At 34.6% G+C, this 14,285-nt stretch overlaps 1 long non-coding RNA gene across 3 annotated transcripts; it reads right to left on the reverse strand.

Annotated features, from left to right (window-relative positions):
• Positions 1-207: 207 nt before the first annotated feature.
• LOC147381826 (uncharacterized) lies at positions 208-7,027 on the reverse strand. 3 transcript variants are annotated; one of them, XR_015174321.1, is made up of 8 exons: positions 6,558-7,027; positions 6,361-6,413; positions 5,855-5,954; positions 4,159-4,290; positions 3,986-4,057; positions 931-976; positions 684-743; positions 208-573 (listed from the first exon to the last, which is right to left on the reverse strand). It is a non-coding gene; the product is annotated as an uncharacterized LOC147381826 (long non-coding RNA). The 3 variants fall into 3 exon arrangements; XR_015174319.1 differs by having other exon boundaries at positions 6,361-6,417; XR_015174320.1 differs by lacking the exon at positions 6,361-6,413.
• Positions 7,028-14,285: the final 7,258 nt, after the last annotated feature.

Below are 14,285 nucleotides of genomic sequence, written 5' to 3' on the forward strand. Positions count from 1 at the left end.
TAATTATTATCTAAAAATACTAGAAATACCCTTTATAAGTTAAGTTATCCCTAAATATTTAATAAATTATTAATATTTCTAAGATTGTCTTTCATCTATCTCCTACCAGGAATACTAACGTCTAAGACTTCATAGGGACGTTACACTACAAAATTTTAGGTTTTTAGAGAGGGTAAAAAACAGCCGCTAATTGATTGTACTACCGTCGCTGTATATAAATGAGACCTATAGTGACGGTAAAAAATCATTGCTAATTGATTGTATTACCGTCGCTAATACGATTTGAATGCCTATAGTAATGGTCGCTACTAATAAGATTTTTTATTTTTTTTAATTTAATTTATTTTAAAATTATTTGTAATTAAATACCTATTTTTATACAACCTGTTAATTAAACACAATTACTTAGTAAATCAAATTAGTTAAGAGACAAATATAACAAAATAATAAATCGATTGAATTAAGAGTCAATGTTTATAAATCCATGCTTGTCACTTAAAAAATAATAACTATCTATCATGATTGTTGTTGTGGGCATTGATCGTTGTCGGGCTGATTGTGCTGCTCATCAACCTACAATTCATATACATTAATCAAATTAGTCATATCAATCAATATTTATTTATTAATAAAATACTATAAAACACAACATATTTCATTATCAATTATCAGTGAGAATTTACCTTTCTCATTGGAGTAATGATCAATTCCTTAAGTCTTTCCACCTCAGCATCTCTCACAATCTGAACAGATTAAAAAAGTCTAGCTCAATCAAGATATATGTTGAAGCATTGACTCTTCTCATATAAGGTGGTAAAATTTCTCAAGAAAATACATTGAATCGTCACATTTCAATATGTATTGTATCAACTCAATCATTTAGAAATATAAATAAGCCTTGTCAAACTCCTCACAATTTAAAACACTTACACTGCACTCTTGGTTCAGCATTCTCACATGAGTCAGAGCAGGTCTCCTGCAAGGTCAAGTTGTTAATCATGATGAGTTTCAAATTGTCAAAACAAGAAGATATCTAATAGCTTAATGAGTTGGGATTGATGGACTCATGAAAAATGACTCATATAAAAACATATCACTATAAATATAAAAACAGATTACTATAAAGAATCAATTCAACGCCAAGATCCGTCGAATTTACTACTTTTTCAAGTAGTGAACCCCAGCTTTCCAATCAAGAAATTAAAAATATAAATCCTCATTCATGAACTAAGCATTGATGTAGAGACCATCCACTTGTGGTAATAAATTTCTAACTGAACCCCTTGGATACTTCTAAATTCCTAAGCATTGATGTAGACACCATCCACTTGTGGTAATAAATTTCTAACTGAACCCCTTGGATACTTCTAAATTCCAAATTTAGTCGCAATGGATCCTCTTAAAAATGTTGTGTTACTGTCAACTGCCTTAGTGTTCAATTACATGTAAACAGGGGAGAAGGCATAGTAGTTGATACATTTTCTTTTACCAAAAGAAAAAAAGACTTGGTAGAATTAATAGTATAAAATAATATTTCTAAATAGGGTAAGTTTCAATTATTAGTTTCTAAGCTAAAAAGATTTAGATTAATTATACTTTTCTTTTAATTTTCTAAACCCTTTACAGTTCTGTTTCTTTTAATACACTTTCAGCAAAGCTCTATTCTTTTAACTTGCTCTTCTTAATCAGTAAGATAGATGGGTCATCCCTTGAACTCTGTATCGGCACACATCATAATAAAGAAAGAAAACAAATTAACAAGTCCTATAGTTTAAAGAGATTAATTAAAAAACACTCACTACCATTTATAGCTATATACTACTAGTAATAGGAAGGGCTCTATAGAGTATTGAGAGCAACTAAAAACATAAAAAGAAAAACCATAACACACAAAACATAACAATCATACAAGAGAAAAAACCAAAAACACTAAAAGGTACAATCACTATTGGCAGCAATGCTATCTAGGATCTTCGACACCACCTCTTTAGATTCCGTAAGTTTCTTAATACTCTGGTTCAATTTCACACGCTTGGCAGTGTTGGTGTCTCTCTTCACTGATACTTGCATCAGAACCCAAAGTACACTTTCATTTCTTTTGATCTGCCATGCATTCTTCTATTCTGTTGGGTACCTTAGTTACAAGTTCAGAAGTATTGAAGTAAAACTGACACTATTACTGTTTCAGAAAACTATAGTGTAAGTGGACCTATTATGCTCAAAGTGTAAGAAAAAGGTGATGAAGTTAAATGCTGGAATAAAAGGGATAAATTCTATTCAATCCAATTCAATTTCACTCAGATTAAGCATGGTCTTGCAATCACTACTGTTCAAAGACAACATTAAACTAAGTGGAGATGCATGGTCCTGCAAGATAATAGATACATTGACAAATAGATAGATGGACAAATAGATCAAGAAGTCTTCAGTAATCTATTAGATGTATATACAATTTTTATTATTATTTTAGAAGTACATTATCTTTGCCTACATCTACGACCTAGGTTTATTCTAGAGTGATGAACCGGGAACTCAAATTCGAACTCCATCTTAAATGTTTCTTCTTCCCTTTATGTCTTAGAACTCTATAGTTAGGGTCCTTGAACTATCCTGAAACCCATAAGAAAGCAAATTGGAAGTCTTTGAATTACTATTAGGTGACAGAATCCATAACATAATACCAATAGACATCTTTCAAAGTTCAAATGACTCCCCAACTTCAATTGCTTCTCTATTCTTATACCTCAAATTAAACAACTGAACCAAATGCACACAAAACCCTTTTATGGATCTTAAGAGAAGGAAAAAAAAAAGAAAAATCAAGATTCAAACCTCAAAACACTAAATAAAATAAGAAATAATACACCTCTCTATCTCTAGTCTCTTCTTTTTAGTTCAGCTCTTAAAATAACAAAACTATATATCTCTGTTTCAGTGCTTTGGGATTATTTATTTATTAAAAAAAAAAAACTGAAGTTTTACAATTGACAAGGAAAAGTCTTACTGTCTTAGTCTACCCCATACTATACACAACATACACTCACACATGACACACACGCGATATCAGCAACACAATGGGACCAGTAATTTTGGCCTCATACATACATGAACCTTTGGTACCTTTCCCTTCTTTCCCTTATATTTGATTGGTTGGTAAACATTCTTAAAAAAATACTTCTATTACAATTGCTTTTGGCATATAACCAATTCTAAAAAACAAAATCAATTCAACCAATAATGATTTCTACAGGCCCATACAAGATTTATTCTTTTTTCTAAAAAAAATTAAAGCGGTAGCCCCTCATGTTTAAAAGAATACATATTTGATAGGTTCATGTTTAACAGAATATTAAACCAATTATAGGTTTAATACTTCAAAACAGAATATTAAACTAATATAAAATACGTCAAAATGGGCTTACATGCGTCCGATAATTCAGTTTTATCTGTAAATACCATTTTGATGACACCTTGACCATGTCTCTGATTACCCAAATAACATGCAAGTTATTATGACACCAAGAACAGTCCCCCATTAAGCTATTAGCTCAAACCCATCAAAAGCCATAGAAGAGAAATTAAGTCAATTTTGTTGACAAGGAGCACTTCATCTAAGAAGTAATCGATACCAACTTAAGCGTGCAAATCTTTCAAAAATCTAGTGGGGAGTCGGTACTTGTGGAAAAGCATGTATTAACATGAAAAAGCAAGCAGAGATAAGTAAATACACTTACCCGCAAATTCCCATATTATTTATCATCCCACCTTTGAAATAATTGAAGAACTATCTTGTAAAAGGAACTTTTATACGTCATTTATTCACCCTAAATTTGGAGGATTCCCATATCTTTCAACACAAGGAATGGATATGAACTTTTAAAGATCAACATAAACATAGAGTCCAAATAATTGCTATGAAAATGCAAGGAATTCTAAAAATGAAGGTAAAAACACACAAACATTTGTAGGATATAACAATACTTACAAGTACTGCAAATATGTAAGTGAACCAAGTTGTGCAGTCAGTTGACCAGACAAACCCGCATTTCCAAGATCACTAAAACAAGACATGTGAAGATAATCACATTCACCATCATGTATGCTATACCAATCATAAGCATTTAATATTGCAAAAGTTATGGACAATTTTTTACTTGCATCCTTATAACTTTGTTGTCAAGGCTGCATGTAATATGAAACCATGTGTAGGAATACGCAAAGTAGTATCCCAACTTTGTAAGACGTTTGTAGTGTCGACTAAGTTGGCTTTTAAGCTATCCGATGCATCACCTGTTGAAAAATTCAAGCATCATAACACCACTCACAAATCTTCAGGGATAAAAATGTAAATAATCTCAAAACCAAGATACTATTAATAGAGCTTGTAAGGCTGTGGCTTTTGTATTGTTTTGTGCTTTTGCTTTTCTTAAGGCATATCCATACAACCTCCTTTATTTCCTTTAATCTGATTAACAGGTTTTATATCTATCAAAAAAGAAGAAAAAATAACTTCAAAAAGATGCCATACTCGTGTCAGACACCACACTATTTTAACTGTACATGCTTGGCCCAGTATGTGTCCTATTTCATCTAGTAATTAACACTTTTAAGACATAATTCATGCATGCCAACATCTCCTCAAGTGGAAAAATTCAAGTTTCTTGTAAATCATCATTCAAGAAAGCAGTGATATTAGATGGAAAAAGGATGACAGCATAAAAAAGGATACATCAAATAGTACTATTGATCACAATTGGTGCAGAGATCTATATTTTGTGAAGTTCTTCACCATATCCTTGGCTTCAGCCATTCAAATGTTTCATCAAAAATGAAATATGAATGAATCAAGAATTCATAATATTTTGATTAATTATAAAACTAAAACTTAATCCTACAGAGACTTCTCGCAATTTCTGTGAGGTAAAAACTAGAGCAATCTATAAAGAATAAGAAAAGAACTATAGTATGTGCAACATGATTTTAAGTAGCTGCATATATCCATAGATCAACCTGATTATAGTTGCTAACCGTAGATAAAAATCAGGGCTCGCGTATCTCAAAAAAAAAAAAAAAAATCCCTAAATAATAGCTAATGACCAAACCAACACAATGGGTGGAGTAAACTGCACTAAAACAGAGCTAATGGATCTGGTACAACTCCTTGAACAAACCAACTTCTCTAAAGAACAATGAGTAAAGTTAATTTCTAAAACTAACCCTTCTTCCCATCAATCATATAATCAACCTGACACACAAGCAATAGCAGCAACACAATGGGACCAAACACCAAAACCTGTTAATGTACAATATAGTCAAGTAACAACAGCATTAGCATAATTAGAAATCAAAATGCACGGAAAGAACCATTAATTGTAATTAATGTACAATATAGTCAAGTAACCACAACATATCTACATGGTAACTTCCAAGCAATGTAATTAAGTGTGACTACATGAACTCACATAGTGTGTAAGTGTGACTACATACCTGACTTTTCCTATGCCTCTCCTAAAACCAAATTAGCTCCCTAACACTCTAAAATAGAGACAACTTCCCTTTTGTACCTGTGGAAGTTTGAACATTCCTATGCAGCCATGAATGACTGATGGTGTATCTTATATAGATGGCTGGATATCTATCGTGACATACATCCAGATAGGCTCCACCTTGAGATTACAACAGAATCACTTTTGAGATGCTATTCAATGATGCATGACACACTTCAACACTTCAGAACAGTGTGGAACAGATGAGAGGTCTCAATATGACTTTGACACTAAGCAGTAGTGAATGAACATGCCATAAGAAGAAAAGAAAAAAATTAAGAGAAGACTAATGAACATCCCTGATTTACCTTGAATGTTACAATGAATGTTGGCAGTAATAGCCTTTAGCCTTAGATGCAGATTGTGCCTTCAGAAATCTGGGATGTGGTAACGCTGGAAGGCGGTGATCTTGACCATACAAAGAAAATCAATAAAAACAGAAAAGTACAAGTTATTTGGAGAAAATGTACAGAAAATATAAGAATTCAATCAAAGAAAATCAAACTAAACTCTTTGATCTTTAATCAAAATCTGAAAAATGATTTGGAAGTTTTAATCTTTAAAGAAACAGCAAATCTAAAATTGATTTGAGCATTTTGATCTCAATCTATAAACTAAGTGGAAATCGCCAATCTATAAACTAGAACAATTGAGATCAATTTGATCTCCAATCAAACCAAAGTAAAAATCGCCATTTAACTACATCGAATGAGAATATACAAAGAGAGATAGAGAGAGAGAGAGAGAGAGAGAGAGAGAGAGAGAGAGAGAGAGAGAGAGAGAGAGGGGGGGGGGGGGGGGGAGAAGACGATACTTATTAGAAAGAGTAAATCGATTTCCACCATTAATACCAAAAACCTTAGAACCCTAGCTAGAGAAGAGAGGAGAAGATACAGAGAGTAGAGAGAGTGAGATGATTTCTGTCATTTTATTTAAACCATTTTATTAAATCGAATGAGCAGACACATACACACACACACACACACATAGAGAGAGAGAGAGAGAAGATACCTCTTCAACAAATTTTCGTCATTAATTTCACCATTAGAGGAGAAGATGCAGAGAGAGACGTTCGTCTTCAACAAATTTTCGCCATTAGAGGAGAAGATGCAAAGAGAGCAAAGAGAGGCGTTCATCTTTAATAAATTTTCGGCATTAGTTTTGCCATTAGAGGAGAAGATGCAGAGAGAGCAGAGCGAGAAGTTCATTTCCGAATCGAATTGGTAATTTTCGCGTGAAGGATTTTTGGGAATTTTTTTACAGAGAAGTGATTTGGTAGGTTGGGAGTAGGGTTGGTTAAGTGAAAAGCACGAGCTTTAGTGATGGGAATTTTGGCCGTTGTTAAAATTGTCGCTAAAACCACACGATTTTGTAGTGTTAGCATTGTCCAATACTTTTTTTTTTCAATAATACCCCACCAAGTTTTGTTTTTTAGTGAAAAGGGCAAGAGCATGTTAGTCTTTTACATAATAAATACATTTATTATGTCATTAATAAATACATTTATTATGCATTGATTATGTTGGCATTGATTGCCAAATCATTTACTAAAAAAAAAAAAAAGATTTAATTCAAAATACTTAAATGCTCATAGAATTTATTATGTAAACAAAGGAAACCCAACGTATAGAGTGGTTCTCAAGCTCAAGAGGTTGAAGGCTGGTCTGAAGGCTTGGAGCTCCCAACATTTTGGTGATGACAAGAAAGTTGTACAAACCTTCAAACAATTGGAGAGGGTCCAAAAAGAAATTCTACTCTAGCCCTTGAACTTGGCCCTTGCAGAAGATGAGAAAATGATTGCTAAGAGCTACAATGAGGTTGCTAGAAGGGAAGAAGTGGCCACTAGACAACAGTCCAGAGTTAACTGGCTCAAGTTGGGTGATTGAACACTCCCTTCTTCCATAAGTCCCTAGTTGCTAGGAGAGCTAGGAACATAATTTCTTCGTTGCAAAACAACAATGGAAACTAGATAGAAAGCGAAGAAGACCTGGAACAAGAAATCCTTGGTTATTACAAGAACCTCTCTGTGGCAAGCTCAGATAGCAACATTGATAGCCAAGAGGCTCAGCTCAAGAAGTTGGATGATCGTGCTGCCAATGCGTTGATCCTCCCTATTAGCAAAGAAGAAATAGAAGTATGTTGTTCTCCATGGATGGGGACAAGGCCCTTGGCCCAGAAGGGTACTCGACTACTTTCTTTCACAAGTCCTGGAACATCATAAGAAATGATGTGGTGGTTGGCTATCGTGTTCGACTTTCAAAGAGGGAATATGGTTAAAGAAATGAATGCTACAGCCTTATCTCTTATTCCTAAATCAGAAAGGTTATCCTTTGTTGAAGATTATAGGCCAATAACATGCTGCAATGTTCTATACAAATGCATCTCCAAGATCCTTGCCAATAGACTCAAAGGAACTCTGAACATGTTGATCAATGCTTTCCAATCAGCATTCATTCAAGGCAGGTCTATCAGAGATAACATAATATTGTCCCATGAGCTCGTCGGGAACCTTCCCAGAGATAAGAGCTCCCCCAAATGTGTTGCCAAAGTGGATCTGAAAAAAGCTTATGACTCAGTGGCTTGGGAGGCCATCATCTATTGCCTTGAAGTGGTGAATTTCCTTGATAAATTCATTGCCTGGATTTGGGGATGCATCTCTTCTCCTATGTATGCAGTAGCCCTTAATGGCAACTTGAAAGGGTACTTCCAAGGTAAAAGAGTAGTTCGTCCCTATTTCTCCATACTTGTTTGTGCTAGTGATCGAGATTCTCTTAGCGAAGCTCGAGGAACTAACTAGGAAAGGTAGCATTAAGTTGATGGCTAAGTGCAAGTGCCCTGCTTTTAGCCATCTGATTTCTACTATTAGCCATCTAATTTTTGCTGACGACCTCATGTTGTTCTTCAAAGGCACTTCCAATTCGACTAAAGCTTTCAAAGAGCCTTAGATTGGTTCAACAACACTACTGGGCTCAAGATGAACCTAAACAAAAGCAACATTTATTGTGTGGGCATGAGTTCCAATGTTAAAGTTAGAATCAGTCACATCTTACAAATTTTAGAAGCCAAACTACCGGTAAAGAACCTTGGGTTGTCCCTAATTTCTTCAAGACTAAAAGTTGGGGATTGCAAACCCCTCATCACCAAGATAACGAGCAAGATCAAGTCTTGGAAAGCAATTCCTCGCCCTAGTTGGTCGAATGGAGCTCATTAAGTCTGTAATTAGCAGCATGCAAGGGTATTGAGCTAATGTGTTGATGTTGCCTAAGAAAGAGCTAAGGGTGTTGAAAATTTTTGTGCCAAGTATCTATGGACTGGTCCTAGTATATCTAGAAGATGTGTTGTATCAGTTGGAAGAGAATAGCTGGGAACAGAAGAGAGGGAGGGCTGGGGTTCCATGATATGGAGCTTTAAAACATGGCTAGGATTGCTAGGCAGGTGTGAGATATTGCATCTAGCAAAGTTAGCATCTGGGTGGACTGGATCGAGGAGAATCTTATCAAAGGTAATCATTTCTGGAATATGGTCACAACTGCTAAAACTTCTTAGATATGGAGGAAAGTCATGCAGAGGAGGAAGACTATCCAAGCTATGGTTTTCCACATAATTGGAGATGGGGGCGACACATTCATTTGGCAAGACCCATGGACAACAGGAAGGATGATCTCAAACAACAACCAACATTCCCCTTGAGATCTTGGACGTTAGCATTCCCCTTTAATAAATTACTAATATTACTAAGGATATCTTTTGTCTCTCTCCTATAGATACCGTTGTCGACATAGTCAATTATGTGAAGCATGCTCATGGAAAGAAAAGACAGAAAATAAAAGGATTGAAGCCTAACAACCCTTCTAATAATGAAGCTAACATCTTGAATGGAATGGTTTCTTAGCCTTCCTCTTCTCCATTACCAGAACTAGGGGAGTTCCTGGAAAAACCAACATCTTGTTGAACTCGTTCTCCCTCTTTTGAGTTGACATACCCAAAAACTTGTAGAACCTATGTTAGTTGTGAAGGTTAGACATAATCCAAGTTGCAATACAAAGAGAGCCGCGGTTTAGAAGGATGTCACATTCCTAGAACAACTAACGATGTCTAAGTGGAACATATTTATTGGAGAGCAAACATATCCGGCTACGTTCAACTGAAAAAAGACTTGATTAGGAGCTTGATGTGTTTCAAACTCCAACCAAACACATTCCACGTATACACCGTACCTATAGTATAAGAATAAGATATTGTATGTACTGTGAATCGGATAGATGACCTCCAAGAATAAGGATAAATTGACTCCCCCTCTGACATACTCTCCTGATGTGGCATGTGCATAGAACCATAGATTTTTTTCTCAGAATACACAAACAACACATCCCCATAAATATTTGTAGTTGTGTATCCCAAGGAAAAAAATCTATGGCTCTATGTACATGCCACGCCAAGAGAGTAGAGAGAGTCAGAAAATCACAACTCAACCTCCAATTTGAGTTGTGAATGACTCTTTTCGCCATATCAACATTGCTAAAAACGTTGATTTATAGCCACTCTTTTGATTACTCTCTGAGAAACAACTTCCTTACTAATTGAGTAAAGATCTCAACCTTACATACTAAGCGTTGTTTTGCTCAAATGGAATACCACGTTAGCAAGCCAACACCACAACCCTCTAAATTTCATTGAAAAACTCAAATCCAAATATTTCCTTTTTAAAAGACAGTTTTTGGGGCTTGATCTAAGGTTTTGAAAATGCATGGCTACCGAAATTCCACCTAATTCCAAAATTTAAAATTAAAATTCAACAATGAAAAATATAGAGAGCTGATATTGCCACACCAAATTTTACTAATGCCACACCAATTCTTATGTAAATCACCAAAGAATTGCACACTGTTGGTGTGGTGTTAGTAAAACTTGGTGTGGCACTAGTAACTCTTAATATATATATTTTAATAGTTCATCGAATCAGATCTCTACAATCCTGAACCCTCGGATCATGTTTTTTTATATCACAAGGTAGTAAGGATTAAATCCTTACTAACTTAGTAAGGCTAGTCAGATTCTTAATCTTTTGGGTTGTGAGGGACTTGCCACAACAGCGCTGTATATGAAATTTTAGGACAATAGTCCTAATAATATGACTCGCTAGGTGGCCTACTCAATCGACTCCTTGACGTGGACAATTTTGGGAATTGTAGATCTGTTTGCCTCGGGATACACACTTTTTTTTTCAAGAAGTGCAATTGTGTATCCCAAGGTGCATAGATCTATGGTTCCCAAATTTGTCACATCAGGGATGATTGAGTATGCCACCTGGCGAGTCATATTATCACAGCTCTTAGAACAACTCTTTTTTATTACTAGTTTAGGTATTTTAATTAAAAGAGGGTGTTTTTGGCATTTTATGTATACTAATTGGAAGGAAATTTAATAGTAAATCCTCAAAAAAATGTTAAAAAATATGGTCTTGAATGTTCCATATTTTATAAGTGGAGACCTATTGGTCCACGTTTTCATAAATTTGGTTTTAAAAGTCATTTTCTCTTATTCGTTTTAAAGATTCAAGATCCAGTCTTATGACCCAAATTCTTGGTTCACACATGTAACGTGTATTTACGATAGAGTCGTGATTATCTAACGTTCTCAAACTTGACACTATTTGTATGCTTCCTGATGTGGCGTGCAAGTACTACTATAGCTTTTTGTTCGAGATACACAAGGAAAGAGATCTATGATTCTATGCACGGCCATGTTAGGGAGTCTACAAAAAGCGTCAAATCATCATTAGTCTTTATAATATTATAATTGTTAAATAAAATATCAAAGGATAACAAAGTATCAGGAGCAAAACTACATGTGGACTTGAGGGGGGTTCCCCACAATTTCTTTTTTATATATATTTTTTATGAGTGCTGATTTTCTAACTCAATCTGACAAAATAACTCAGAAATTCACTGAGGTGGCATGTGCAAGAATCGTAGGTTTTTACCCTCAGGATACACAACTGCATATGTTTATCAGGATGTGCATTTGTGTATCCCAAGGGAAAACATACGATTCGCATGCCACGTCGTTGAGTTTTTGAGTTATTTTGTAAGAGTTGAGTTAAAAGTTCATTATACATTTTTTATATATTTCTAAATAGGGACATAACTATATGTAAAGCTGTGACCCAGACTAAATTTTTTAAAATTCCTATTTTACATATATTCTTATACCAACTTTGTACATGACCAACGAAATTTTAAAAATTCCTATTAAACAAATAAACTCTTTCCTTACCAACTTAGTAAGATTTCAAATATATTAAGAGCTCAAATAGATTATCAAATTGGCAATCCAACACCACAACCCTCTAGATTTCAGGGACAAAATCAGATTAAATTTTTTTTTTTTGTGGGGGGAGGGGCAGGGGCACCATGATTAATCCAAATTTGAAATGATTGACATAAGAAATCGATTAGATCGTGAGACCTAGTAAGTTTCACATTCCCCCAACAACTAAGGGTGATGTAACTATATAAAATAAATACATAAATAAATTGATCTTTCTAGTGTTGTTGATGATGGTGCAACATCTTTTGAACTAAAATTCAATTCTTTGTAGTTTTACCTTAAATTCTGCTTAATGTAGTGTTGCATCTTCCCTGAAAATGATCAATTCCAAGAGCTGAATCGATTCAGCTATTGATGGCCAAAGGCGTAATTCAAGAAATTCCAGGAGAGTGAATGGAGGATATAGCCAAAGAAAATATCAACTAGTTAATTGAGCTAGGAATGCTTCAAGTTCCAAATGAAGAATGTCTCGTGTGATTGTTAGTGGTGTCCCCCAATCCCATTTCTCCATTTTATTGCAAGAGATGAAAATATGTTAATTGCCAATCCAAATTCAAAAAAAAAAAATATTCGTGCTACAATCAAATGGCTACAATCAAGGATCGATAACACATTTGCATCCAACTTGAAAAAATCAAATTTTCAATTCAATCTTTGTTTGTATCATATAAGGACTTTTGCATTTTCCATTTGAATTCCTTGGAAACTATATATTCACTCGTTTGAAATTTTTGCGGGTGTTGGACCAAGATTATATAAAGTTTAAGAGCTTACCGGTAGACATGATTAATCTGATACACCTAAGGCATCTAAGATTGGTGTGGTCTCGTTTAAAAAAGCTTCTAGATAGTCGATGTAGTCTTTGAAACTTACGAACTTTGGTTATTAGAGGTTTTACAATTGAGGCACCTTCAAATGCACACATTTGAGCATGGGATTTTGGTCCTGTTGAGTTTAGTCTCACATCAGACACTCATTCCCTTGTCTCTCTCCTTTTAAACTCCTGAGCCTCTCTACTCATTGCCAATTAGTTTTGAGTTAGACCCCCAAATTTATCATGGTAATAGAGCTGGCCTATCTCTCTTCCATGTTACCCAGTTCAGATCTTCACGTGCTTCGGCCTAGTCCAGCCCACACGTGTGGGAACCTGTTGAGTTTAGTCTTACATCAAATACTCATTGCCTTGTCTCTCTCCTTATAAACTCCTGGGCCTCTCCACTCATTGCCAATTGGTTTTGAGTTGGGACGCCCAAATTTATCAAGTCCCTACAAGGATAGGGCAATTGACAAACCTACAAACTCTAAATGGTTTGTATGTCGGTGGTGATATTGCGAACAAGTTTAAGTTTTTTTTTTTTTTTTGTTTGCTTATTGTGGGTATTCCATGATTCAGGTGAGACTAGAGTAGTTCCATTATTCATCAAAAGAACGTGCAAATTTAAATGTTTAATCATCTTTTTCTACCAAAATCAATAAAGGGGTAACCTTAATAAGTAATTTGTAAATTCCCTCTTTGAACCCAAGACAATCTATTAAATAAAGAGCTACTAACCTCTACTATTACTTTCAACCATCCCACTGGATAAGCAAGAGGGGACTTCATTGTGTTAACCATACATAATTCATCTTCAAGCCAATCTTTGAATTGTTGGCTTCACTAAATATTTCAAAGCCAATCTTTGTGTCTGGTTCACACACAACTATTTAGAAGGGTACTTAGGACATTTCACTTTAAGAGTATAGTAAATGAACATTGAGCATGATTAGGTTTTTCAAAATATTTAATTCCCAAATCATTAAAAAAAGTTGATTTAATAATTTAAACTTGATAATGACCCATAGACTTTACGAATTAAAATCATTAAACAAAAATAATTTTATATATTAAAAATAGTATTTGGTTTCCTATCCAAGTGGGTGAGTAGGTGTGAATTTGAGTTTTTATTTCCTTGTCCAATGAAAGTGTGAGCATAATTACATGAAAGTCAAGCAAGAAAGACATTTACTAATTTCTTATCGCTATCAGGAAATTTTTTTTTTTGCGTCAAATGTAATCTTTTATTTTTTAAAACAAAAGCATCTTGCCTTCTTAAACCTAAAGGGCTTATGAGTTTCTAATCTTTTGCATCGACAGCAGAGTAATTAGTTTGTAGTTTTGGTGCAAAAGCGAGAGATGGAGATGACCTTGACTCCAATGATGTCCATCTCTTATCTAATCTTTTATTTATTTAAACAAAAGTGTCTTGCCTTCTTAAACCTAAAGGGCTTTGTTCTGTATCTTCACATGATCTAGAGAATTAATGGAAGAAGAAGCCTTAGTAACGTTTTTCCTTGACAGATTAAATTCTCTGTTATTTAAAGGGGTTGGAAATATTTTATGGTCCAGAAGACCAAATCCTACTTCTCAAG

This window comes from Akebia trifoliata, unplaced genomic scaffold (genome assembly GCF_017979445.1).
Source record: "Akebia trifoliata isolate Shusen 1 unplaced genomic scaffold, ASM1797944v1 Contig00235, whole genome shotgun sequence".
Lineage (NCBI taxonomy): Eukaryota > Viridiplantae > Streptophyta > Magnoliopsida > Ranunculales > Lardizabalaceae > Akebia > Akebia trifoliata.